The sequence below is a fragment of the Haliaeetus leucocephalus genome, unplaced genomic scaffold (assembly GCF_000737465.1).
Source record: "Haliaeetus leucocephalus isolate CR32 unplaced genomic scaffold, Haliaeetus_leucocephalus-4.0 Scaffold162, whole genome shotgun sequence".
NCBI classification, from domain to species: Eukaryota; Metazoa; Chordata; class Aves; order Accipitriformes; family Accipitridae; genus Haliaeetus; species Haliaeetus leucocephalus.
The window spans coordinates 3,107,923-3,134,249 of NW_010972598.1; the positions used below are offsets into that span (position 1 = coordinate 3,107,923).

The following is a 26,327-nucleotide window of genomic DNA, read 5'->3' on the forward strand; positions in this document are numbered from 1 at the left end:
TGTTTTCTGCTAGGAGAATGTAAAGAGCAGGCTCCAAGCTTCCCTCTGAGCCTGCCTTTATTTGTTGTAGCTCCCTTGCTCTCTCCTGGATACCTTCAGCACATCACACCAAGCAGCTGTGCCAGGCAGCTCCTGAGCAAAGGCATCCCCAGGGGCTTTGGGGGAGAGAGGCAGCGGGCGCCCCGGAGCAGCGTGGGGCAGCCCAAGGCTGGTGGCTGCAGAGCCTCAGGAGGTGAAGTGCTCGTGGCTGGGCTGAAAACCATGGCTGGCCCCATGTATCTCAGGGGAGGATGAATTTTAAGCCAGGGTTTGTATCCAGACCTCTCTGTCTTGGGATGGCAATTTTTGCATCTCCCTCACAGTTTCCCTTGCTCTATAGTAGAAATGGTCTGTTATGGAGTAGTGTTATGTATCCAAATCAGTATGCAAGGACAGGGACTTTTCATCTGTAGGAGTTTCACTGATCTGAATATTCCTTCCCTCTCACTCCTTTTCACTTGTACCTAAGCATATGGGCACCTCTCCACTTTTTTCCAGAACAGACTGCAGAAGTGCTCCTATAATTAGTTCCCAGGTCTCAACTGTTTCCTATATATCCTCTCTGCTGTAATGCTCCGAGTCGCAAGAGACCCGAGCCATTTTCTGCATTGCTCGACACGAATGGAAAGTTCAGGCAGGAGGCTGGAGTCCGGCCATGCCTCCTTCCAGATGACGGCTGCACCAGCTCTCCACTTCTGAGCTATCCTTCACCACGGAATTGGGGCACTTTTGTGCTGGATGCCCAAGTTCCTGCTCAGTACCTCATTTAAGTGGGATGTATGAACTCAACTCTATGTAATATGAATGTGTACGTATGTCTACAATCAACTAAGGTAACAATCACACAGAGTTAAAAGCTTTGAATTCTTTAATCTTAAGCAAGTCTGAAAGTTTCCATAATGCTTAGTCACAGGCATTATATTATCCTGATCCCAGCTGCAGACTGCAAGATTCTCATTAAAGATACCATGCCATGAAAAGGCTTTATAAGCATTCACCACTTCATCAATACTTATTGTTTTGCAGCAGAAAATGACAAACTAGGATACAGCACTTTGTGAACAACTACAGGTAATTTATCAAAAGCTAAAACAGTTTAATTCTAGATGTTGTTAGACTCTAACTGGTATTAGAGATATCTCTCTGTATTAGAGATTTTGTCTTTCTTGTAAGTGATCTATTATGAGAAATATTACATAGATTATTAAAATTACTTCCCCCCACAACACCTGGTAGAGGACACATCCTTAGTGTACAGAAATCAGAACAAGCTGCTGATACATTGTTAGAAAACTTTTATGCCTGTTATTCTCATAGAGAAATAGCAATGAAAGGTTGAAAAACACAGAAGCCTGCAGAAAACAAAGGGAACTTTGAATGTCACTACTTAATGTTATCTGTTCCTTTTGTGCTGCCTGGAACAATATTATAAAGGATAGATTTATATTTTTTTGTTGAGTTTACTTTTGGTTTAGATTTTAATGCTATTTTACTGAACAAAAGGAAAAACTTAAAGCTATGTAAAATAACCACAGCACAAGGACTTGACCAAATACAGAGTCACTTCCCTAAAGGTTTGCATTTAGTCAGACTCTGAAACTTCATCGAGGTATCTCCTCACGATCGCATCTCTAGTATCACTCCAAGATTTCTCTCTGCTCTCGTCTGTCAAACACCCACACCTCTTCTCCCTCTGGAGGTGAGCAGATCACCCAGAACCACGATAAGGAAAAAGCAGCAGGCTTATAGCCATCGCTGGACACACAAGGACTGTAACCTGCTCACGCGCTCTGATGCAGAGCAACAACGATAAGCCCCCTTACAAATTTCTGTAACTTTTATTACAAAGTCAGGCTACTACAACTGCTTTCTCCTAATGCTCCTGGCTGGGTGGCTATCAAAGGAACACTTGCTCGTACCATTTCTGAATAAATCATTCTATGTGCAGGAGACAGTTCACGATGTGATTTGCTGGGAAGAGTAGAACAAATATCCTTCCCAAAGCACCCAGCATCATGCACAGCCTCTGAGCTATCTTTCCGGACCAGGCAAAAGGGGACCCTGGCTATGACCATGCATTTAGGTGGCCGCACGGTATAATAATCTGCTCCTACAGGACTAGAGGCTTTGCCCGGTGGCCACCAAGGAGGGATGTCCCCTGGGGCAGCCCTCTTCCCTCTGAGGGACAGGCCGTTCCCTGCCATCAGCCCCATCCTCCCTGGGCTCAGCGCCCTGGCCTCCTATAGCCAGAGCAACCCCAGAGATGCTCCAGATGATTCAGCAAGATGCTTTCGTAAGCATCATCCCCTCCCTATGATCTGACAGAACGGCTTGAGGTATGTACAGAGCAATGTAAGGATTCAGCAGGATCTTAAAGCAAATTCAGAAAAGAGACAAAAGTGACACGAGCTAATCGAGCGGAAACACAGACTGCTTTCTGACATCATTACTTTGTGGTTGCTGAGCTCCTTCAGAGGGAGCTCAGTAGAAAACCATCTGAAGCCTGTCATTATGCTCCATAAAAAGAAGGCAATTGGCAATCCTCCTAATCAGTCTTTTGTAGCATTAGTTATATCCACAAACATCAGTTTACTCTTTCTCGACAACATACCCTTTAATGGTAATAAATATTGACTTTTCAAATCACAAACATCAATATAACATGAAAAAGCCTATTATTTCTTTATATTATGTAAAACCACTACTGCAGTACCATGTATCCTGAAATATCTTGTAGGGTGTTTGAGGGTAGTTCAGTAAGAAATAAATATATTTTAGTACTACAGTGAATTACAATGGCTTGTGACAGAGCAATTTTTGACTATTGGCACTGATAACCCACTTAGCAAAGACATACTACTAGTGAAGATAGAGCTATGCTCTACATAGTCATATTTTATTGCAATCTTGAAAGACAGCACTTAGCACAATTTATGGTATTCTGCAAAGATTTTGCTGTTTAGAAAGCTCTTAATCTCTAACATAATTAAATAAGATGAAACTTTGTTTCCCCTTTGAAAAAGGCGAGCACTGCTTTCTAGCAAGGTAGCAGTGTACTCCTTCCAGATTTTAATCAAAGCAACAGCACTTGCTACCAGAAGTGGAAGAAACCTGCTTATTTCATCTACTATTTTGCTTTTCAAATCTTAAAGGAGCATTTTTGTTCTCTCATCTCTGAGGTCGTTGTATTTCTGCTAAAAAGCTCTGTACTCACCATCTCACAGGTTTCACACAGTCCGGCAATGCCAGAAGCCAGGGAGGGTGGGAGGCCCCACCCTTGGACGTTTTCAAAACCCGAGTGACCAAGGCTCAGGGCACAGCCCAGTCGAACTATGAAGTTAGCCCTGATTTGAGCAGTGGACTGAAGAAGGTACCTCCAGAGGTCCTTTCCACCATAAAGTAGCCTTTGCTGCTTCCCCCCCCCCGCCCCGAAAAGTGCAAAGGTCTGAGCATAACAACATTAGCTCTTTCTCTTTTCTGCATGCTTCTATGCTAACTTTTCTTCATGCTGAGTATAATACTTTCTAAGGACCATTTAAATATTGTCTGAATAGCATACAGGCAGATCTCCCTAAACACAGGAATGTGTTTCTCTGTTGCCTCCTAACCTGAAGATTTTGGCAAGGATGGAAGTCACATATAACCATCAAGCAGCATAATGTCCAATAAATACGTTTTCGGACTTTTTCCCTATTTTAGATTTTGGACCATTTTTCTTCATCCTCTATTTTTATTGGCACTCTACAACAAAAGTTTTCTCACAAGATTGCTGGAGTTCATGTACATGACATTTTTTTTCCATGAATTCAATGAAAGTAAATTAAAAAAAAAAATGTAGAGAGAAGGGATTTGATCTCCACTGAAAAAAGGCACAGAGGGAGAAAAAGGCAAGTAACGGGCTTCAGAATTGCTGTGGAGAAATAGGTATGATTGGCAAGTACAAAATGTTGCAGAGGATACAAAAAAAAAGCACAAAACCTGGCTTAACAGTTGCGATTTCACTACCTACAATTTCTGAAGAAAAGAGGCAAACAATATGCTCCGTTTATTTTCATTCACTGTAAGCACTTAACAGATGCCAGCATATGTTTTGACTAGAAACACACAATTAAACTTGCCTAGAAATAAACAACTGCAATAGGTAGGGGAATAAACAGTGTTGAGCCACTTCACGCTAGCTGGCAGGCAGCAGTACCACCCGGCAGGATCATCTATCAGCTGCAGTAGCCAAGGCAAGTTTAGGAAACCAAAACGACCATACGGAAGTTCACTTGAGGACTGAACTGTCATTGTGGAAGGGGGGGGAAATAGCCCCCCCTCCCCGAACAAACCCCAGCTGTGATATAGAGAACCCACTGCAACCACTCTGAATTGCTAGTATTATTTTCAGTATTACTTATACCTCTCCATCACCACAGTTGAGACTGCAGGATTTTGTCTTGTTTGGTCGGGTTTTTATGGGGTTTTTTTGGTTGAGGGTTTTTTTGAGAAAATCCCCAAAACTGTGGCCCTCTGCCATGTTGCATTCTGCAACTCCCAGCCCTACACCTGCCCCACTTCCAGCCCTTTGTTTATACGTTTTGGCCTTCATATTTTTAAGCTTTACTAGCTCCATACACTCCATTTTGTTTTTGTCCTACACCCATAATTTCATCTCCTGTCACCAAGCCAAGAGATTCCCCGCAGGAGACTGGAAAAGCTCTTGCCCCTTTTCCATGCTTTACTGACTCAGTAAACACAATTCCTGAATTTTGCTTGAGTAGCACTTTAAATGTTCCCCCCAAGATTCCTGAGCGCTGCAACTAACTTGTTCAGCCCAGTCGGATTTGAAACAGGCCAGCATTGGCAAGCATAAGGGAAGAAATATCCTCTGGAAACCAACCGTTCAAAAAATCCTCTTCAGTATGCTGTGTAACAATTTATGTAAAACTAGCTGACTGAAAAAAAAAAAACCCCAACCAAAGAAAAATAAAAGCAGAACAAGAGTAGACCAGACAACTAAGCAACAGAACCAGCCACCCAGAGTTCAGTGATAAATAAACAAAATTCAACCACACAACAGTTAACATCACCCTTCCCCTTTCTTATCTTCTAAGTATCTTATCTAAAGCAAAATAAGCCAGATTTTTATTCAAATGAAAGTCATTTAAAAAATAAATAAAACGGATGTCTTTCAATTATCCCCCAAAGTGAAAAAGTTCCCTCACAGAAATTGATAGAAAAATAGAATATGCATAAAATTACATGTTGAAGACTTAGTTACCAAATAATACTTGCCAAAATGCACATCTGAACTATATCACACTTTATGTCACTATCAGCATGGAAAAAACCCATATAAACTGTTTGCTGATAAGGACCCAGGAATGCCTCTGTGGTCTAACGGGAATGAAAGACTGAGAATGGAGATCTCCTACCTGCCTCCCTCTGCTTCCTCAGCAGCAATAATGTACTTTATGTGCAGATTAAAACACAAATTCCATTTATTCAGTATTAGTGTGAAGGCGTTTAAAGCCCTTACAACGGGAAAGAAGGTTAAGTTAATGCCATCTTCAACAACGTGTGAAAAGATGAGAGCAGTGTTCAACAGCAGGAACAAGTTTGAACGCGGTGATGAGAAAATTAACTGACCAATTCATTAGCCACAAAAAGCACCTCACTTGACAACAACTTTAAAAAGCATTACGCCACAGGCATTGCTTCTATTGCGTTTGTATTACTAGGAACCGGAGCTACCCTCCACGTAGTGACTTATTTTCCGAATCCTCACAGTACTGTGACACCTCCTACAGAGTTAATACTGATTTATCGTGGGCTAGAGAAGACTATACATTAAAGAAGCGCGCACTTAGGGCTCTGGCCTGCAACATGTTGAGTGCTCTGGCCCCTGGCCACCAGAGCACTTAGGCACATGTTTTATTTTAAATACACAAGCAGTTCCACTGAAATTCAGAGAGAAAGTCACAGTAGGGAAATAGCCAGATTATGCCCCAAAAATGTGAAGCTATATTAAAAACAAGAGCAAAGCACAACTTAAAACTAACACAATCATTTCACTGGGTCAGGCAAATCTATCCTAGTAGACAAGTTGTTCTACAGCACATTAATAGGGTCAGGGGGGTCTCTCAGCCTGCTCATGGCTCAGGTATGCTCCTAAACAGGCCAAGCATGAGAAAATGATTTCGCAGAAAGTACTGTGAGCATTCAAAGGAAAGTTCAGCAATATCATCCATTGCTGCCAAAACCAAAAAGAAAGCCAGAAACTGAAACCTGAAGGACGTCCTCAATTCTCAACCGGCAGGCAGGGTTCTGCGCCATGAAGGATGTGTGCGCCCCTCACAAAGTTGTTCAAGCTTATGCTGCCTTTTAACAACTACCCGGGTCTGGCAAATTTCTTTCCTTTTTGACAGTGACATAAGCAATAGAAGTGTATGAATTATTCCCCTGAAAATGCTATTAGCATTTCAGTGTTAAAATTACACTGTGTCAAGTTGCAGACAAAAAAAAAGTTGCATTTGCAGAGTACAGAAAATTTCTATAGACCTGGTGCTTCTAGGATAGGATTAAAAAAAAAAAGAGATCAAGACCACTTTTACTTGTGTGCCTAAATATTAATTTACCTTTCAGATGAGAAAAATGAAACTATTATTGTATCCTATTATTATGATCAGATATTCTGAAATGTGAATCTTCTGTAATGCACCAATTTTATTTGAAAACAAATCTGGTTTTAATTTCAAGATCACAAATTAATGTTAGCATGTTTTGTATCTCTTGCTCAAATACATCTGAAACAATTTAAATAATTTTTGTTACGTACTGTAATCTGTCTCTTGAGTGACAACCTCTGCACTGGCTATCAGCCTAGAGGGATGAGATAATAAATAACCCCCTTGCTTCAAGAAGTATTTTATAATGCAAAATGTCACAGCTCTGTAAAGCAGTGCTAGCAGAGTTTAGCAAATTGTTGTATCAATGACATTTTAAAACTTTAGAGAATAGGAACTTTAAGCTTTAAGATCAACAACATACTGTTCTTGATTTTGCAGCACATGAAATTGTAATGCTTCCACCACTGCAGCTAAGAGCACCTCAGCTTCTTCAACACCATTGTATAAAAAAATAAAAATTAAAAAAAGAAGGAAAAACCTAATTGGAAAAGCTTTCACTGGTTTCGGTCACTGCTAGTGCACACAACATCCCCACCTTTTCCCCCACAAAAATCCTCACTTGTTTTACCAGGTTTGGTAGGAAACAGTGATTGAGAAACTTGATTCAAGGCTTTGGGCTCCTTGAAGAAAGGATCAAACAACATGCATCTGAGCCACAGGTTGCACAGACCTCTTGGACCGGCACAGCAGGGCCCAAAATCTTGCAGCAGAGAGGAAAGGTTGGGACGGGGTCCTCAGAAGCAGGCTCCAGGCGGCTGTTCACGCCGGTCCTTGGGACACAGCATTTCTCCCACCTACCTGGGCCAAGGGGGGACAGACCCACCGTCCTGGGATCTGGCAGAGGGCAGGAGGAACAATCACAAAATCATAGAATCATTAAGGTTGGAAAAGACCTTTAAGATCATCAAGTCCAACCGTTAACCTAGCACTGCCAAGTCCACCACTAAACCGTGTCCCTAAGCACCACATCTACATGTCTTTTAAATACCTCCAGGGATGGTGACTCAACCACTTCCCTGGGCAGCCTGTTCCAATGCTTGACAACCCTTGTGGTGAGGAAATTTTTCTTAATATCCAATATAAACCTCCCCTGGTGCAACTTGCGACCAATCCTATTGCTCGTTACTTGGGAGAAGAGACCAGCACCCACCTCACTACAACCTCCTTTCAGGTAGTTGTAGAGAGCGATAAGGTCTCCCCTCAGCCTCCTCTTCTCCAGGCTAAACAACCCCAGTTCCCTCAGCCGCTCTTCATCAGACTTGTTCTCTAGACCCTTCACCAGCTTTGTCGCCCTTCTCTGGACACGCTCCAGCACCTCAATGTCTTTCTTGTAGTGAGGGGCCCAAAACTGAACACAGTATTTGAGGTGCGGCCTCACCAGGGCCAAGTACAGGGGGACGATCACTTCCCTGCTCCTGCTGGCCACACGATTTCTGGTACAACCCAGGATGCCGTTGGCCTTCTTGGCCACCTGGGTACACTGCTGGCTCATGTTCAGCCAGCTATTGACCAATATCCCCGGGTCCTTTTCTACTGGGCAGCTTTCCAGCCACTCTTCCCCAAGCCTGTAGCATTGCATGGGGTTGTTGTGACCCAAGTGCAGGACCCGGCTCTTGGCCTCGTTGAACCTCATACAATTGGCCTCGGCCCATTGATCCAGCCCGTCCAGATCTCTCTGTAGAGCCTCCCTACCCTCAAGCAGATCAACCCTCCCTCCCAACTTGGTGTCCTCTGCAAACTTACTGAGGGTAACCTCTGCAGTGCCTGACCTGCCAGGAAAGAAAGAGCTGCCATAAAGTAACCTCAGGGCATGCAAGTACAGCCTCCAGATGTGAAAAAGAACACAGCAAAGGCAGAGGGAATAATTTGTGCCTCATCAGGATGAAAGAAAAGCTAATGAGTAAATTAATGAATTGCCTTTATGGATCGCATTCAACTGGCAGTCTCACGCTACAGAGGAATTATCTTTTGCCATGGCTGTAGGAGTGGCTAGAGTTCTGAAAGCTGACAAATCTTAAGTGGGAGAACAGAGACTTCAGGTTAAAAATGAGTCTTAAATGTTCCAGAGTCTGAGAAAATAACTGGGGAGGGAGGAGGACTTCAACACAGGGCACAGACAAAAAATAAAGAGAAAGAGAACAATTTCATCAGTGCATTCGGCTTCATGATTAAGTGCAGGATAAGCTGAGGAGAAGGGGAACTGTCTGCACAAGAAAGGGTAGGCACGAGCAGGAGGGGGATACTTGTCAATCCCATGAAGGTTTTTGTCAGATGCAAGAGTGCTTCAAAGCTGTAAGAAAAGGCATTTTTAAATATATTTTAACATCTTGCTTTTTAACATCTAGATCTGTTTGGTTTTTTGTGCTAAGATTCTCGTAACATACCTTTCAGGTGCTGAAGCATTGCAAGCCATTTCTGTCACTCCAGCAGTTGTGATGCACACTGTTCAGAAGGATGATTTCAATATACTTCCCCAGTGCTGCGAGACCTCTGTTTATAACTTCCTTTTTGGCCCTACCCTGTGGTGCTTAACTCCATCAGTTACCATCAATACAACAGATTAGATTACTGAGCCCTGACAGTCTGTAGAAAAAGACTCAGTTCGAAGTACCACACTGTCTATTCTGCTTTTCCTTATGCCAGTAGCTGCTCTGTGAAAGAGCTGGAGCTAGGAAGTTCTGTATTTGCTTGTTTTGAGGGGGATCCCATACGGATAAACAACGCCGTTCTTCAGACCCGATTAGACTTAGCTGACAATGAATCAGTCCTGTTATGTTGCTATGCCACCATGTCCCACTGGTCTCTGATAAATTACTGAAGCAGTTACGCTTCTAAAAGCCACCCTGTTTCTGTGAACCACTGATTGTATATGTATGGATCTACCAAGGTGAGCTTCAGATACCAAGGTGCTCAATACCAAAGGGTCATATGATCCATTTAATATATTTATCAAATTCATTATTTATATTTCAGAGCTGCTGCATAGTCCAACTGCCCTAATGATTAAGAGCTTCCCTTCTAACTCCTAAACCACATTTATACATAGTTTATAACACTTGGTCTTGTGTAAAAATTACTCTTCCATTTAATGAGGGTTGGTCTTCATTATTCTCTTTAAAGGATAATGACAGTGAGAGAAAAACAAAACAAAAAAACCCTACCCCAGAACAGCACCAGCACCTCAATAAAAGCCAAAACAGTTTGAAAACCAACTGGTGGCAGCAAAGAAAGCAATAATCTGTTTTGAATCCATAAATAAATCCATCAGCAAATAGGGAGAAAAACACATTCTGCAATCTCTTTCACAAGCAAGAACAAGTGCCAGTCGTGACCGAAAAGGCCTATATAAAAGCAGACACAGATAAAACAGAGACTTAACCAAGTCATCGGAACATATCCATGCCCTCCTACAGAACTGACTAAATATTGGAGAGGTCCATTTAAAAAAAAGAGCAAATTTCTATTTGTATTGAAGCTCACTGCAAACATCATCCGGACATCAGTTTAACCACTATTTTGCCAAATCGCTAAATACAAATAGGAAACCAAACCAAACCCTATCAGAACTTACAAAGAATACTTGAAGTAACTACTCCACTCTTACCACTGAAAATTTTGCCCCTTCCCCATTGACAAGGGAGGTCTCTGAATGAACAGAGGAGCGAGGGACACAAGCAAACAGGCATTGCTGGCAAAGAGGGGGACGGGAGCTACACTGCAAAGCAGTGCCAAGTCTGGACAACATCCCCTCTGCACTACACATGCCAGTGCCTGGGAGACACAGCCCAGGCTCTCTGTGCAGAAGGTCACAAATCATGCCTTTGAGGCACCATTTAACCTCTTTTGTTGGAGCCCTTCATCAAGCTACACTGGCATTGCACAGCTCAGGACTGGCTTTCCATCCTAGCCCTCCTGAGTGACAGAGCTGTACCTGCCACTGCAGCCTGGGATCAGATTTTGGGCAGGCACACCAGCAGGCAGCTGACCCTGCCCTCGGAAGAAAAGCAAGGAGATGGTGGGCTGAGCAAAGATAACCAGCCATGTCAGCATCACAGCTGATGCATGGTGAAACCAACAGCTTTCATTTTGCCAGTGCTGGGGCAGGCAGAGATTCCAGCGCATGCGGACACAAGCAAATGCTAGATGTTATATTGTACTGCACCTTCTACTACACATCACTGTAATTCCTTCTGCAAGCAATACAAGAAGAGTTCATTTCCAGAAATAAAGGTTACATCCAAACTGATTTTCAACTAAGACAGTCCAAAACACCTTACTAAGGTTAATAACTGCTCTCCTGACACTACTAAAAAGATCATTATCCTGGATCAGACTAGACATGGCTCAAAACCCAAATTATAAGGAACACATTTACAGACTTTTACTAAAGAAAAAGCTGAATAGCTGCATAATTAAAAAATATCTCCGCATTCCACTCAATCTAAGTTTGATGAATTTACAGATCGTAAGTTCAATACACCTCCAGTTTCTCATCTGTTTAAAGTCCTGAAAATCACTCCTGTATCAGTCCATATTAGTCCGCATACTTTTTCAAATTAAATTGAATGATAAAATCTCCATGTTGAAGTACAAAAAAGTTGACACAAACACCACCACTCTGGGCCACATTAACCAAGCAGTTAATCAGAGCAGTTTGCACATTTGAACAAGTACATTATAAAACAGAGCTAAGTAAAAACATATACAGTAGAGTCAACTGCTTTGATAATATTTTGTATGACCCATAAGATGTGTCTAGAATAGACTCACAGAAGGAAAAACAACAAACAGAGAGCTCAGAGAGCTAATTAATACTGCTAATTTAACCTATACCCTCACATGCCACTTACTGTCATCTGCACTCCATCAAGGAATAGATGGTGACAGTTCTCAAGTATCGCTAGTAAATTATTTTCATTTTCCCCTTTCCCTCATAAACAAAACACCACAGTGACGGAAGCTGCTTGACCTACTTTCTAAGGAAGAGATTTCCAAAGAAGCACTCCCACCCTGAGAGGCAAGTAGCAGAAGGCCTTGAATAGCAGAAACTTTCCAACTTCCAAACAAAAGATATTTTATTTCAAACTACACATGCACTTTTTTTCCCTCTCTTCGCAAAGCCCCTCCGCCCTCCTCCCCCAATTATTCCTGATTTCTGCTCTATTTTCTTTATATCTCTAAAATGTGTAAGAGCACACAAACTAGCTACTAACCTGACTTGCTGGTCTTTTCTCACTGTGTCACAGATGTCTTAAACTAACCTCACCTATTCTTTTCCTGTATTATGGATTTTAATTTATCTATATACTCCATAAGTAGAGGACAAGCCCCACAACTGCAGTGACAACACAGACATAACGCTAGTTTACCACTCATCACGGTAGGTCACGAGACACGTGTTTCCCCAGATCTCAGGGATCTGCACAACTTTAAGAGACTGCAAAAGAGCTCTGACAAACTTTCTGTGGATATCACAGAAGTGAATTAACCTCCTGGAAAAGTCTGCTTCTCTAACTTGTAATTTTCTTAACTGCACAATGTCATGTCTGAACAGCAGCAAGTCCTAAAGTCATAAAATGACACTCTGCCATGGGGCTCCCCTTTGAAACCTCAATGTTAGCTACTGCTGTGCAACTACAGTTTCAAGATGGCCAGCCTTGTTTTATCCTTGCCTTTTGTTTCCCCAAATGCCTGTCCCTTCTATTTTCCTCCACCTTGAGACCCTCTGAAGCAAGGACAGGCTTTTCCTAATGAGCTTGTGCCTGGGCACAGCACCCACTGTCCTCTCAGTTGAATCAGGGGAGTATGATCTCTGCAGAAATGAAGTGGGTTACAGCCAACAGATGCTCATATATTTGGGAGCAAAATTCTTTTGCCACAGTAGAGAAATTTGGAAGCTCTTCTTATGCTTAGTGCAATTGCTCACATAAACTGGGTGGCACATGAAGACCCACGCTGTTAACGGCTAGTCATGGACAATGGGTTAGTTACACTGGAATCCCCACCCGTATTAAATGAGGGGGAAGGGTGATGGTTTATTGTTTCTAATTGGCATAACACAAAATTCCCCTTTTGGAAAAACAACATAGTTTTTAAATTAATTTCTTGGAAAAGCAGCAGGGATTTAGTTAGTGGGGGAAAAAATGTATTCACAGAATTTAACCTTATTTTGGGATGCTGGAAAACGTTAACATGAGTTTATGAAACTTACAAAAAACTCAGTTTTCAAAAACTTCCTGGAATCTCCCAGTTCCTAAGAACTGGCGGAGATGGGCAAAATATTGCTGGACATTAGTGACATCTATGCTGCCTGGGGATCAGACACAGGGGAGGAGGGAAAGGGGAGCATGTTCAGCTTCCGTGCGGAGCAAGCCCTTCTCCAGTCTGGTGGTTTGGTGCTGTTCCTGGCTGGGATGGCTAATCATGCCATCACAAAAACACTTCTCCACTTCATTGATTTTTCACCTATCACATCAGGAAACTGAAACCTTAAGGATTAATGAAAGTATTTGAAAAAATAATGTAGTTATATAGTCCATCAGGTTGAGAAGTATCCAATTATCCCAATAATTTAGTTCAGACAGAGCGCAGGTAGCTTTTTAAGTGCATTGTATCACATACCTTCAACAAGTTAAAGCATTCTTAGCAACAGCATAACCAGATTATGACAAATTTCTTTGCACATGAATAATGGTGTCTTCCTTTGGCTTTCTTCTGCTACACAACTAATTTAAGGAAAGGGAGATGAGAGGCAGAAGAAAAGTAAAAGAGCTTTATTTCAGTTCTTCTAATAGTTAGGAGCTTATCAGTAATCAGACACCTTATAATCAGGAATTCAATCCAAAGTTCATAGAACACTGGGAGGAAAAATAAAAGCCAAACGTAATCAAAAACTCTGTCAACAATGATACGGCTCACAGAAATGTGGTATAAAAGCAGCTGTGCAAAACACAGTTTACAAGCAAGGTTTATAGCTTTCTTTAAACTAACCAAATAGAGGAGATGTCAATGTTAGCAGTCTCATAATACTCAGTGAAGTGATGATAATATGACAGCATTATTTATCCTCTGAAATAACAATGACTCTTCAGGAACAGCTGAATTAGCCCTTATCTTACGAATGGCTCAAGATTACAGACAGACGTAATGGCAGAGGATGCATGCAGTACTCCCATGGATAGCATCGGAGTTAAAAGCTCCTTCTTTCTCTCATCTGTGTCACCCACAGAAGACTGGAAGCACTGGACAACATGTGGAATCACTATGTTCATTCTAAACACAGAAATGAAGTCACCCCTTCCCAAAGCCACAACCTTTTAAAAATGGCCAAAGGTTCTCTGTCTCTCATCCAACTAGATTACACCCAAACACAATGGACAAGAAGTTCCTACATCTTACAAGAACACTTTTTTTTCCCTATTTTTTTAAGAAGAACCCGTCTTGCTTATTCACAATGTCAATATACTTGAAAAGGATTTAAATAGTGCCCTCTACATACACTCCAAGGTTTCTATTTATTGATTTATTTGAAAGAGCTGTTCTTCCTTATTGTGCATAGGATAGAGAACTGGTAAACTTCTCATTAAAAAAAAGAAAAGTATTTTGGATCGTTTCTCCTCAGGCTCTAGTTCTTCTGGTTTTCAAAATTTGTACTAGATCTTTAACAAATGTGGTGAGCTCGTGCTTGAATCAGTTCAAGTATGCAAATTTTCCAAACAAAAGAAATCTAAGAGTATTCCTGCTCCATAGCTGACGCACTCAGAACTAAATCATATGCATGACTATTTTATGACCTTGCTTGGAGTCAACACAAAGTTGAGTTGCACTGTAATTTAAATTACCTCCAAACTTCTTTTGGCAAGAACAATCCCTTGATAGTAACTAGCATTATTCTTTAGAGACCTGATTTTCTAACACCAACACCTGCATTCATTTAATCTGAGTTTTTCAGACTCATTGGCATCACCTGCTGTAGATGCTAATGTGTTGCTTCAGGCTCTTGTTGGAAAGGTTGTTTGATGCCTTAATTCTCACAGGATTCACCACTTTGAGGCAGATCCTTCACTTCCTTCCTCTCCCCTGAGTTTAATCTCACCCACAAATCCTCTCTCAAAAGCCTTCAGCTGCTCTTTGATAGCTATGTAGCTGGGCAGCCTATAAAGCAATTAAATGATTTTCCTAACACGAAAAATGCTCTCTCCTTCTTCTAATGTAGTAAAGCCAAAATATCAACAATCTTTCAGGCAGGAAAAAGTGGACCATGAGATATTTTAAATACCTCCTATATGTTACTGCGGTGTTACCTATTTCTAAGTGGAATAATTTTTTCCCAGGCATTTGAAGCGAAGCCACCTGGAGGAGGGAACACAGCAGCTGCTCAACTGTGCCAAGCAACAATACAGCTTAGAGGAAGAATTAAAGAACGGCAGACTATATAATTGAAATGTAGCAAGAAGGTTATTATGCAAGATGTAATACAAGCTGAAATCTGGTCAGGATAACCCCAAATGGCACATTGTCTTTTATTAGTATAAATGGTTGAAACCTGGCTGTTATTTCTTATCCAAAAGGTTTCAGCTTTAATACATGGCATTGATTAATTAGCACTATAAAAGAAGGTCTTGTATAATGCAAAGTCAAGCCATTAACTTCACTTGGCCGAAGACGAAACTCGGACTGTAAGTATTAAGTTCTGAATAAAGCCATATATTCTCCAATGGGAAATAATTTCCACACCACTAAAATGCCCACATTAATGTGGTGAAACACTGGCTATTTAACAGAGCACCACAACACCCGTTTCACTTAGGAGAGGAAATGAAGACTGTCTAATCCATGGAAAACTACAGATGAGTAAACATGTTAAAGCGGTAAAGCTCTTGCCAAAGAGAGGACATGGCAAAGACTAGAATTGCAAAGTATTTGGAAAAGCTATTGTAGTGGAGTAAATGTAGGCAAGACTCTAGTTTGACACAACACTGAAGCATCGCTGTATTTTTATAGTTGATCCTGTGTAAGGCAAAAGAATCTAACAGAGGCAAAGATTTTTATTAGTTCAGTTAGTATAGGCAACATGAAAGGCAACAAGCAACCCAAGCTTGTCCAAAACAGAAAAAATAGTAAAAAACCAACAATAAAATAATAAGACTGACAAAATTTTCTAGAGAAGAGGTATCACAGGATTCAGTATAAGAGAAATTATATTGCACAAACTAGTTAAATGAATATTATTGATAGACATTACTCTTTTCCAGTAACAAATAGAAAAAGTAGAAAATGGTTTAAAAGGTCTCTCTTCTCCTGATCTTATTTTTATTGCAAACAAACTCCTTGTTTTCATAAGTGTAACATTCTGCTTATATATATAAAAACGCAGCAGGTAGAATGCAACACAGCAAGTGTGTTATTTTTGTGAATGTCAAACCACCAAGCAAACAAAAGATTGGGAGAACACCACCAATTTGAATTAAATGCTAGTATAATTGAAGACTTTTTTTTTTTACTGTGCTACATAATCACAGTGGTAAAGTACTGTATTTTCCAGCCTGAAAGTTTCTATCATTTTGAGAGCCGTTGTGTACTTAAAATGTAGAATACACTTGAACAAGTGCAGTTGGTCCAGAGAGGCAATTGCTATAGCTCCAACAAAATAAAAAAGAACTATTGGAAGCATTGAGTTCTTCATGCTTATCTTGGCCTGTTTTTAAAATAGGAAATAACAATATTGCATGCACTGCCAACTCCAGAGGGTAATATATCCCCTTCTAAGATAAGTATCTAAGATAGACGTAAGAGAGGAATTGCCTTCTGGAGTTGCCTGCCTCTCCCCATTGACAACTGAAACACCAGATGAATCCTACCTTTATTATAAAGACCTGTGTAATAAGAGATGCACAGAAATGGATTCAGAACACAGATAAAGCATGCAATTTTAAAAAAATAATACAAGTTTTATTTTAAAGGAAAGAAATTACTTTCCAAGTTTGCTCATCTCTCATAAGAGGACGATCCTCTCCCCCACACACAAACAACTTCTTTTTTAAAGTGTCTCAGTATAATTTAAACTACTCTTTCATCTTTTTATATATGTGCACACATGTCTATATATATATACACCACACAAAAAAAGACATCAGTTAATGACATACATCAAATTAACACTGAAATTTAACAGCATATATTAATTCTTAGAATAATGAATATCATGTCTCACTAAGCCAGTGGTACCAATTATTCAAAATCGGTAGTCTGATGTATCTAAATTATTATTTCCCTAATATTAGCATGGCAAAGAACTACTTTTGATACCAAAGCTGTATCATTAAATGCTACCAACTGTAGCATTTAAGCAAATAATTTAGCAGAAAAATTAAAATTTGCCAAGAGAAATGCTTACCCACAGAAATTCATAGCCCAAATTAGTTGCTCCAAACCACTGTAAAATGCACTCAATTCACATAAAATGCAGTCAGAAGACACGTTTATGTAAAGATGTAGAAAGCAGTATAATACAAAGGGAAATAAAATGGGAGGAAAGCTGATAAGGAAGTGTTACATGGTTTTACGAAAAGCAGACGTTAACACAGAAGGATATTAAAGATTAAGTTGCTTTTGTCAACAGCAACTCCACGGAAGATGCTCCTTAAAGTTCCAAGGATTTTATGCCATTTTACTCCAACTTTGTTAATCTTCTGGTAAAGAAGGTTATCCAATAGCATTTCAGTGTAACCAGAGAGTCTGAAAAGGTGAACATTATCTGCAAACAGTAGTTATTCTATCAGAAACTATGACTGATCTACTTAATAAAAATCTGCACTGATCTAGTTTTCTACGAACAGTTCTGATCTCAATGAGATAGTTCTATCTGAGCTAACAAATTCCAATATCTAGATGCTTTTATTGACAAAAGTAAAAGTAAAAAAAAAAAAGTCTTATCTGAATTTCTGAATAAATTTACTCAGATTTAATATAGAGCTCATCTAAAAGCAATGAATGCAGAATTGAACTGTGGATGCCTGCTGTAACAGCATGAATTAAACTTAAGAATCTCATTCCTCCCCTCCCCAAACACTTCATTAGTACTTTCAAAAGCCTAGATTTTGTTTCCCTGAGCTGAGAAATGTAAATTGCTTTTCAGAAGCTGTGTCTTTTCTACCAGTTTCCTCTTTCCCCCATTTCGCCTATTGCTGATGCTGGCTCAGAGAATAATCAAAGTTAGCAGAGATACAGATACCATATGTATTTGATGAGTTGGATGTCACAGAACTGCAGTGATTCTTACTTGTTTTCTGCATTTTGCTTTGCAAAGCTACTTTTCAAATGAGTCTTAAGATTACTACGTTTAATTCGGGCACATGTCCTTATAACAATTCTCTGCTCTTAGGTAAATTATATGATAACATTGGTATGTTGAAAATAGTTCAAAATAAAATGAAAAATGAATTCATACCTCATTGTACAGGTAAATTTCAGTGGCCAATATTGTTTAGCAGTTTCATCAGTGAGCTGCTGGTTGCCAAAAAGCTCCCACTGGCAAATACGCAACTGACAGTAAATTAGGGGGAGTGCTGACATGGCTCATGGAGAAGTCTCTAGCTGGAAAGACCTTTATACTCTTGAGGTTTGGGCCAACAGAAACCTCATGACATTCCCCAGGTGCCAAGGTGGGTTCGTGGCACAGAATAACCCCCAGTGTGAGTAGGGACCAGGAGCGGAGGGGATGGGCAACCAGCCCCAGCAAGGGCAGAGCCGCGGCTGCCTTCATCCGGGTGGGCGATGGTCCTGCCTGGAGTGGGAAGAGCCCTCCCGAGGGCCTTACAGCCAACATGTCCCTGGGTTTTATAAATACTCATGAGTATTCTAATTATTTAGATGATTGGGGGAAAAAAATATAATTCAGTCTTCTTAAAACTGCTTTTTTTTAAAATATTATTTACTCTGATTACCAAAGGCCTGCTTTCCTCTCCCACATTTGGGGGCAGAGAGCTTTTAAATATCTCAATATTATCTTGTTTATTTCAGAATTATGCTCATATAAAAATCTAGTTGCACCATATATATTTGGTTCCAACACAAACCTCCAAAAGCTCCGAAATAATAAGCATTCAGAAAGGAACTTTGCCTGCTAACTATGAAAGAACAAAGAAAAAATTACTGATTGCTCTAAGCAGCATACTTCTTTTATTATTATCTTTTCCAGAAGTCCCTATTGAATCCTTTCTGTGAGAAACTCTGGCAGTTATCACTCAAGTTTCTCAGGGATACGGGAAGCACCACCTGACTCCAGCAGTCAACGTCCGCCAAACAAGAGACAGATATATTTAGTTTCTCTTAAAAAGAAACAAAGCTCCATTTTCTAGGCACATTTTTGGCTGATTAATCCTAGATAACTTTAAGGTCCTCAATTTTCATAGTAACCATTTAGCATATTTTCTCAAGCTAGGTATCCAGAATTAAAACCGTGTAATTAATTACACTGTAAACCAGGCTGCTGTGCAGGTCAGAAGTGTAGGCAGGCAAGAGAGGTGACACCACACGCGGTGATGCCACATGCCTCCTCCTGCCAGCCCAGCCACTGAGAAACATGAAAGGAGAACACCTGGCAGCGGGTTTGCCTAGCACTTACAGAGGCTGAAGAAGCAAAATTCCGAGGTGAACGATCAAAATATAGCAACCGTTGGGTCCTATGTCATAAAAGAGCTTCCCCAAAACTCGTCTGTTGCCACCAACCAAGAGGAACCCAAGAGAAGTGGTGAGGACGCAACTGCTGGCATCTCCTGGCCTCCAGACTTGCACACAAGTGATGCTGGCCCGATCACCTGGACGTGTATTTCAGTGCTGTGACCATGCCAGTGTGAGAACACAAATGGGTAAAATCAACTCAATTATGGATAATCTAAAATAAAGCTACCTCTTTGTTCTAAAAGATCTCTCATCGACTTAGTAGCACTAATCGCCAGCAGCTCAATAAGGTCTAACTCTCAAGAGAGAAGCTGGTGCTGCTAAGGCATCAAAGGCAGCTGATCACTGATACGGTTCTCCCAGATCGCATGCCATTTAAACCCTTCCAGCTTTCCAGGATCCTCCCCTGTCAAACTGATAATGGGTTGGATAGTTCTGTACTGCATTTTGGTTTTGCAGTTTTGAAGCTTTACCTTCATAGGAGAATAAGAAAACCAAACAGATCTGAAGCAGTATATTCTTATATCACTAATTGTTAATGAGGGAAAAAACCTAGATTAACATTCTAAGGAGAAAAACAAATAATCAGTTTACTAGTATTTGCATGTGGCTTTTTTTTACCCTAATAAAACTGGCAAGCCCTTACTCTTTTGTAGAAAATGGCTGCCATTGCTTTTTTACAGTAGCACAGTAGAAAGGCTAAAAATTAAATATTAATTCGTTGGATATATTTTCAAGCAAGTTTGCTGGAGCTTTCAACCCAGCACTTTCTTTAAGAGCCTGGTGCAGTTAAAAAGTATAGAATTTAAACACAACGGTAACTTTACCACAGAGCCTCTTCTCACACCAAGCATCTTTACTCACTTACTCTCTTTTTTTTAAATGCAAAAAGCCCACAGAGGTAGTTACTTGGCACAAATAATTTATAAATTCAGAAGAAAACTATGCGTAAATTCAGACCTAAAGAAAGTGAAAATATTTTCCTGTCTCCGTTCAGATAAAGAAGTGGCTTGCAGCAGTTCATTTAAAGCCAAATCCTATCACACTCACATTAGCAGGACGTTCTTTAAGAGGAAATAAAATGACGCACCCATCCGTTGACTAGTGCATCAATCAGGACACGCTGATAGAGAGTCATTAGTCAAGATTCCCTACTAATAGAAAATCATTAGTAGACAGCACATCAGCAGCAATGCGTCTTAGGTTACTGAGCCTTCTTTTAACCAATACCTAACTTTGAGGCTAGTTTCTCTGGAGCTTTTGAAGCTCCTGTGGCATAATTTATTCAAGACTCTTGACACAGTGCAGTCCTAGATCACAATATCAGCTTGAAAATGAAGTACACAGAAGTGTGTGGAAATGAAAGTAAAAGGGCAAAGGGGAGTTCTTACTTCATTTGAATGTACCTGGGCAGCATTCAAAAACTAGTTTAAATTCACCCAAACCAGAAATTTTGAAGACAAACACTAACAGTAATTCCTTTGTTTCTGTTTAGTAGCTGCAGGCATCTCAGTTCAGGCTATATCTCAGTAGGATTGTGATTACTTCCATAAATAATGCATGCTTCATTTTGATTCTCTCAGTGTACCTGCTATGCCATTTATTCTGGCATCCAAACGAAGCCGGTGATGTGTTCGGACAGCCCGGCTAGCAAGTGGCAGGGCAGGACAGACCCAGATTCACTGAATGCATCTGTGTGAACTCTGGTGGAGCAATGCTCTGAGCACAATCAGTAGCAGTCTAGAGAACCCTGAATTTCAACAATAAGGAGAAAGCAATGGAAATAACAAAAATTGATTGGGTCTAATACTTATTAATCATGATTTACAGTTAAAATGTCCACTTCAGTTACAACACCGTCTGTAAACTGCAACGAGCCATTGGCACAGAGAGGCTGAAACAAGAGTTCAGAAGCAGAAACATCCAAAAATGCAAGCTTTCCATTACTTAGTGTTGATATAGGAGGTTTCAGTACATGGTTTTTGACAGATTGTTTTGAGTTGAGAAACTGAGATCCAGACCTAGACTTTCTCCATGTTTTCTTCTTGTTGCTTTCTTTTTTTTTTTTTTAAGTCAGGTAATAGAACTGTAACACTACCTAGAAGTTGCTGATGTTGGTCCTTCAAGTTGTTGTCTATGCTATATAACACTCAGAAAACACAGCTGGCAGGTATTAAGACTTTGGGATACCTGCTACAGCTTTTTTTATTGAGCTTCCTAGACTTATTTTCAGTGTGCCTTCCAAGTAAGTTGATGTGATTATGTACTAAAAATTCCTTCATTATTCTTATAACTTAACATATGGTCTGAACCATTTATCTTGTTTGTAGACGTCCTGACCTTTAATGTTTCACATATTCTCTTCTTAACTATCATAAATGTCTCCTAAACAGCACCTGGCTTCTGCTCTTTATAGCTTCTTTGTCTTTCTCTGCTGACTTTACATATTCAGTATCTTTGAAAGAGTCCTTTCAATATTAAAATACCATATCAAGTTTCTCAATATATGAGAGTCAATAAAGATTTTCCACTTTTTATTGTTGTTGTTTGGGTTTTGGGGGTTTTTTTGGTTTTTTATCTCAGTGGAGTTGACTGCTTTCCAGCCACAAAAAAATGCCAAAATTGGTATCAGCTGGTCCAATGCAGGATGAAGATACAGAAGACACACAATAACTACAGGCCGCTGTAAAATTTTGCATTTCCAGTACTCCTTCCTTGTAAGAGATTCCATTTCCCTTTCACATAAGTTCTCATATCCCACCATCTCCTCTAAAAGCCTGACTTCATCATCTTAACGTATCTTTCTGTTGTAGGTTTCCCTGGACTAGCTAATGGAGTATAAGATTTGGGAACAAACAAGAACTATTACTATCATCATTATTATTTTACAAATTCTAAATGTATATTACTGTTTTGAACATCATTTCTTCTCTTGCAGGGTTTGAATTTGACAAGTAAGGCTTATTAAGCCTCCAGATATCATCCCACAAGCTACTGCAGTAAGAGCAGAAAATCCTCTAGGTTTCATATCATGTGTGGTGACATTCAGTTTACTTCCCGATGTCCACCTTAGCTTTAATCTGGTTAGAAAGAAGCAGTGGGGGAACTCACTGGGCTTCTGAGTGCCTACATGAGTCTTGAGCAGATACAATGGGGGGGGGGGTGTGAAGATGCCCTTTCACATACACATCCTCTTTGCTTGAAGAGTTTGACTGCAAAGAGAAACAATTCTGACAAATAAGACTGCCAAAGCAAGCAGTGGGGTTTTTTTAATTGTCAGGGCAACGTAAAACAGCATTTCTTAAACAATTTAAGACATCACAGTATTTTTTTTATTTTTTTTTTCAGTTTAGCCACAAAGGAAACACTGTGGACTGGATTCTGTTCTCATGCTGGTGGATACAGGGACTAATTGCAGTAAAATGTGGTGTAGCAGACCTCTGGAAAAGGGAGACAAAATCCTGCAGTGTTTACACATATGGGATAGACATCCTTTTCTCTGTTTAAAGAAGTTAGTTCTTCCACCAGGCCTGTCACAAAGGCCCTATTTCACCATGAATCAGTGCATATTCAGGATGCAAAAACAGGCTCAGAAATGTATGGCACATTGCTGATAAGGAAGAGGAGAAAAGAAAAGGTCAAGTCCTTGAAGCAAATCGGCTAATTCGGCAAATAAAAAGCCTGGTTAGGGAACAATGCAGAACTCAATGAATACCCGGGGAACTGCCTCGCAGAATCAACAGGTGCTAGATAACCCATCGAATAATATCTTTTTTTTTTCTCAATAATTTGCCAGTGAGGCAATGTTTTCTTTGTTATTTATCTGGCTCCCTGGTTTCAGAGTTGTATGGTTAGTACCTGGGAGACATATAATTTGAAATGCAAAGCGAACTGAAATTGGTAACAGAGAGGCAGGCAGAAGATACCCTCCAAAAGACAACAAAGATGTGCTATGTGTCTGTCCACTTCACTGTGTAAATACCTACTTCCACCAAAAATAATAGTAACCAGTTTTGCTGGTAAATATCTCTATCCATTTATATGGGGTATTTAAACACATCTTTCCATTATCAAGTGCAAACACACCTCTGGAAACTGTACTGCCTCTGTTTTAGTTCATTACAGTACTTAAGCATATCGTAAGAATGGCTTTGACTAATGCCATTAATTTGACTCTTCTATTCAATGCCTGCATCTCTCTGCTCTTCTCACTACTTCTGCATACCTCTAAGGACTCTGAAATCTGGAACAGGAATAGAAAAGGAAAGATACTTTTCACGCTGGCATGTCACACCTTTTCTACCTTGAACCCTAGACACAGACTTAAGGTAATAAACATTTACAGACAGATTTTAACAATGTGTCCTGGTTTCTGCCAGTATAGAGTTAATTTTCCTTCTAGTAGCTGGTATGGTGTTGTGTTTTGGATTTAGTATGAGAAGAATGTTGATAACACACTGATGTTTTTAGTTGTTGCTAAGAAGTGTTTAGACTCAGTCAAGGAGTTTTCAGCTTCTCATGCCCAGCCAGCGAGAAGGCTGGAGGGGCACAAGAAGTTGGGAGGGGACACAGCTGGGACAGCTGACCCACACTGGCCAAAGGAATATTCCAGACTATACGATGTCACGCCCAGTATATAAACTGGGGGGAGTTAGCAGGGGGTGGATCGCTGCTTGGGAACTAACTGGGCATCGTTTGGCGAGTGGTGAGCAATTGCATTGTGCATCACTTGTTTTGCATATTCCAATTCTATTATTATTATTATTATTATTATCATCTTTTTCTGTCATGTTAAACTGTCTTTTTTGAAACCCACGAGTTTTACTTTTTTTCCTGATTCTCTCCCCGATCCCACTGGGTGTAGAGGGAGTGCGCGAGTGGCTGCATGGTGCTTAGTTGCTGGCTGGAGTTAAACCACAACACAATGGCTAAGGAACTACTCCAGAAAATTCAGTACCATTCACAAACAAACTTTGGCGTAAGAGCCATGTCAAAACTCTTAAAAAAGAGAAAAGCAAGACAGTGGGGATTTTAACCTCAAATGCTTAACCTGATATTTGGACAGGAGACTGGGCTGCTATTTGTGCTGTGTTAAAGAGCAGTCAGTGGAACATTTTGATAACCAAATTCGGTTTGTCAATGCGTATAGCCAAATGAACAACTAGTGCTTTGGATCTCATTACTCCATGTCTGGACACTGTAAATCAGAAGTGATAGTTCAGTTATACTATGAGGAGCCTTGCTTTTAATATTACTGTTTATACAATACTTAACATTGCTCATGGATACTATAATTAGATTAATTGTAGGCACAAAACATAGAAGCAATGCAAAAATAAAACTGAAAACCTCTTTCTAAATATTTTCTCCAATTTTTTTCTTTCCCTGTGTTTTGAATTATATTTGTAACATAGTTACAGTTATTTTGTTTTTAAATATGTTATGGTATGTGTCATACCAAAAAGAACATTTGGCTGGAATCTAATTTGAACTAAGACACTCCACAGGGAGGTGAAGATGCTTTCAGGCTGAAGGGAAAGATAACATTTCAAGCTGTGTACCAGGATCTTTGCACAGCTCTAAGATCATCCAAAAGAGAGAAAATTTTTGTATGGTTATTTTTTGAACTTAAGTTTTTAAAACATCCTCAAACAGCTTAAGAAAAAGAACTGTTTCTTACGTATTCAGTAAATTAACAACTCTAGGCTAGTCCATATGAAAACAATGGGAATGACATCCAATGTGGGTCACTGCAAACTTAGTTCGTTCTCTGCAGTCAAGTATTTAATAGGTATGTACAGGAACAAAACTTACCATGGACAAGGAAGAGAAGAAGTATGTATCATGTTTCAGGTGACTGTAAATCATCCAACCGGTAGCCCATTATACCATATGCTGATGAAAGATTTTGCCATAACCATCAAGATCTTAAAAAACAAAACACACAAAAGATAATCAGACATTGAAGTAGGGAAGACTGAGTGTTCCTTATTTGAACTACAATTTCACTGCTCTTTAAAGCATACTTTTTAAAAAGACCAAAAACAGCCTGTTGCACACCACTGCCATCCAGCAAGAGCTTTTCTTACAACCACTGCAATGTATTTTGCTCAGATACTTCATTTGCAGTTCTTTTGCAGTTTTTTGGCTTTCAGCTGACTTTTCAGGACTCAGATCTTTTATTCATTGTTGTTTAATGATGACAGTTTTATGCATCAGCATTTTACTCAAAACAACATTTTCAAGTGCTATGTTATTTTCCGTTTTGTTTCTTTTATGCTGGACTTCACGGTGCACTTTCCACCAAAGCACGAAATCCACACGCCAAAATTAATCACAACTGTGCAGGACGAGGAAGACCGCCGCATGCGAGCAGGCAGCCCGGTTGGGCCGGCAGCCTGGCACAGGGCTCAGCCGGTGGCTGACAACGCCAACACCTCTAATGCAAGGTACGCTGCTTACCGGGGGTTAGGAGCACACGCGGTGAAGGCCAGAGTGATACAAAGCTTATTTGAGGAGCTGATCTCAAAGTTGCATTTTTAAACACAGATGATGGGCAGAAAGGCAGGAGAGGTGGGCTCCAGGCCAAGTGGCTGTATAGCACTGAGGTAAAGGACAACGGAGTTCCACTGAATAACGTTTAATGTCAGTAATTTTCAGCAATCTTGTTTTCTCCCAATAAATACTCAGTAGAGCTTCCTGATTTTTTATTTTTTTTTTACAGAACCATTCTTTCATGGTTCCTCCAATTTCCCAGAAAGTGCAGCCACTTAAACTGAAACACTGGCTCAAACTGAAAATTTGACAAATTTGAGGGGTTTTTTGCTTCCTTCGTCCCCCCCTCCAAGCAAAAAGGGATGGGAGAGTTCTACCACTCTTGAAGCATCTCATTTCAATAGTTTCAGATGTAAACATTTCCTCTCAAAAGAGGCTTTT

General features: G+C 40.2%; 1 protein-coding gene across 1 annotated transcript in view; it reads right to left on the reverse strand.

Moving 5' to 3' along the window:
• Window positions 1-25,318, reverse strand: part of CHRM3 (cholinergic receptor, muscarinic 3) — a 197,134-nt gene extending 171,816 nt beyond the window's left edge. The window contains exon 1 of the mRNA XM_010562611.1: window positions 25,206-25,318. The gene's annotated coding sequence lies outside the window, so the exon portion shown is untranslated. The remainder of the gene's footprint in view (window positions 1-25,205) is intronic.
• Window positions 25,319-26,327: the final 1,009 nt, after the last annotated feature.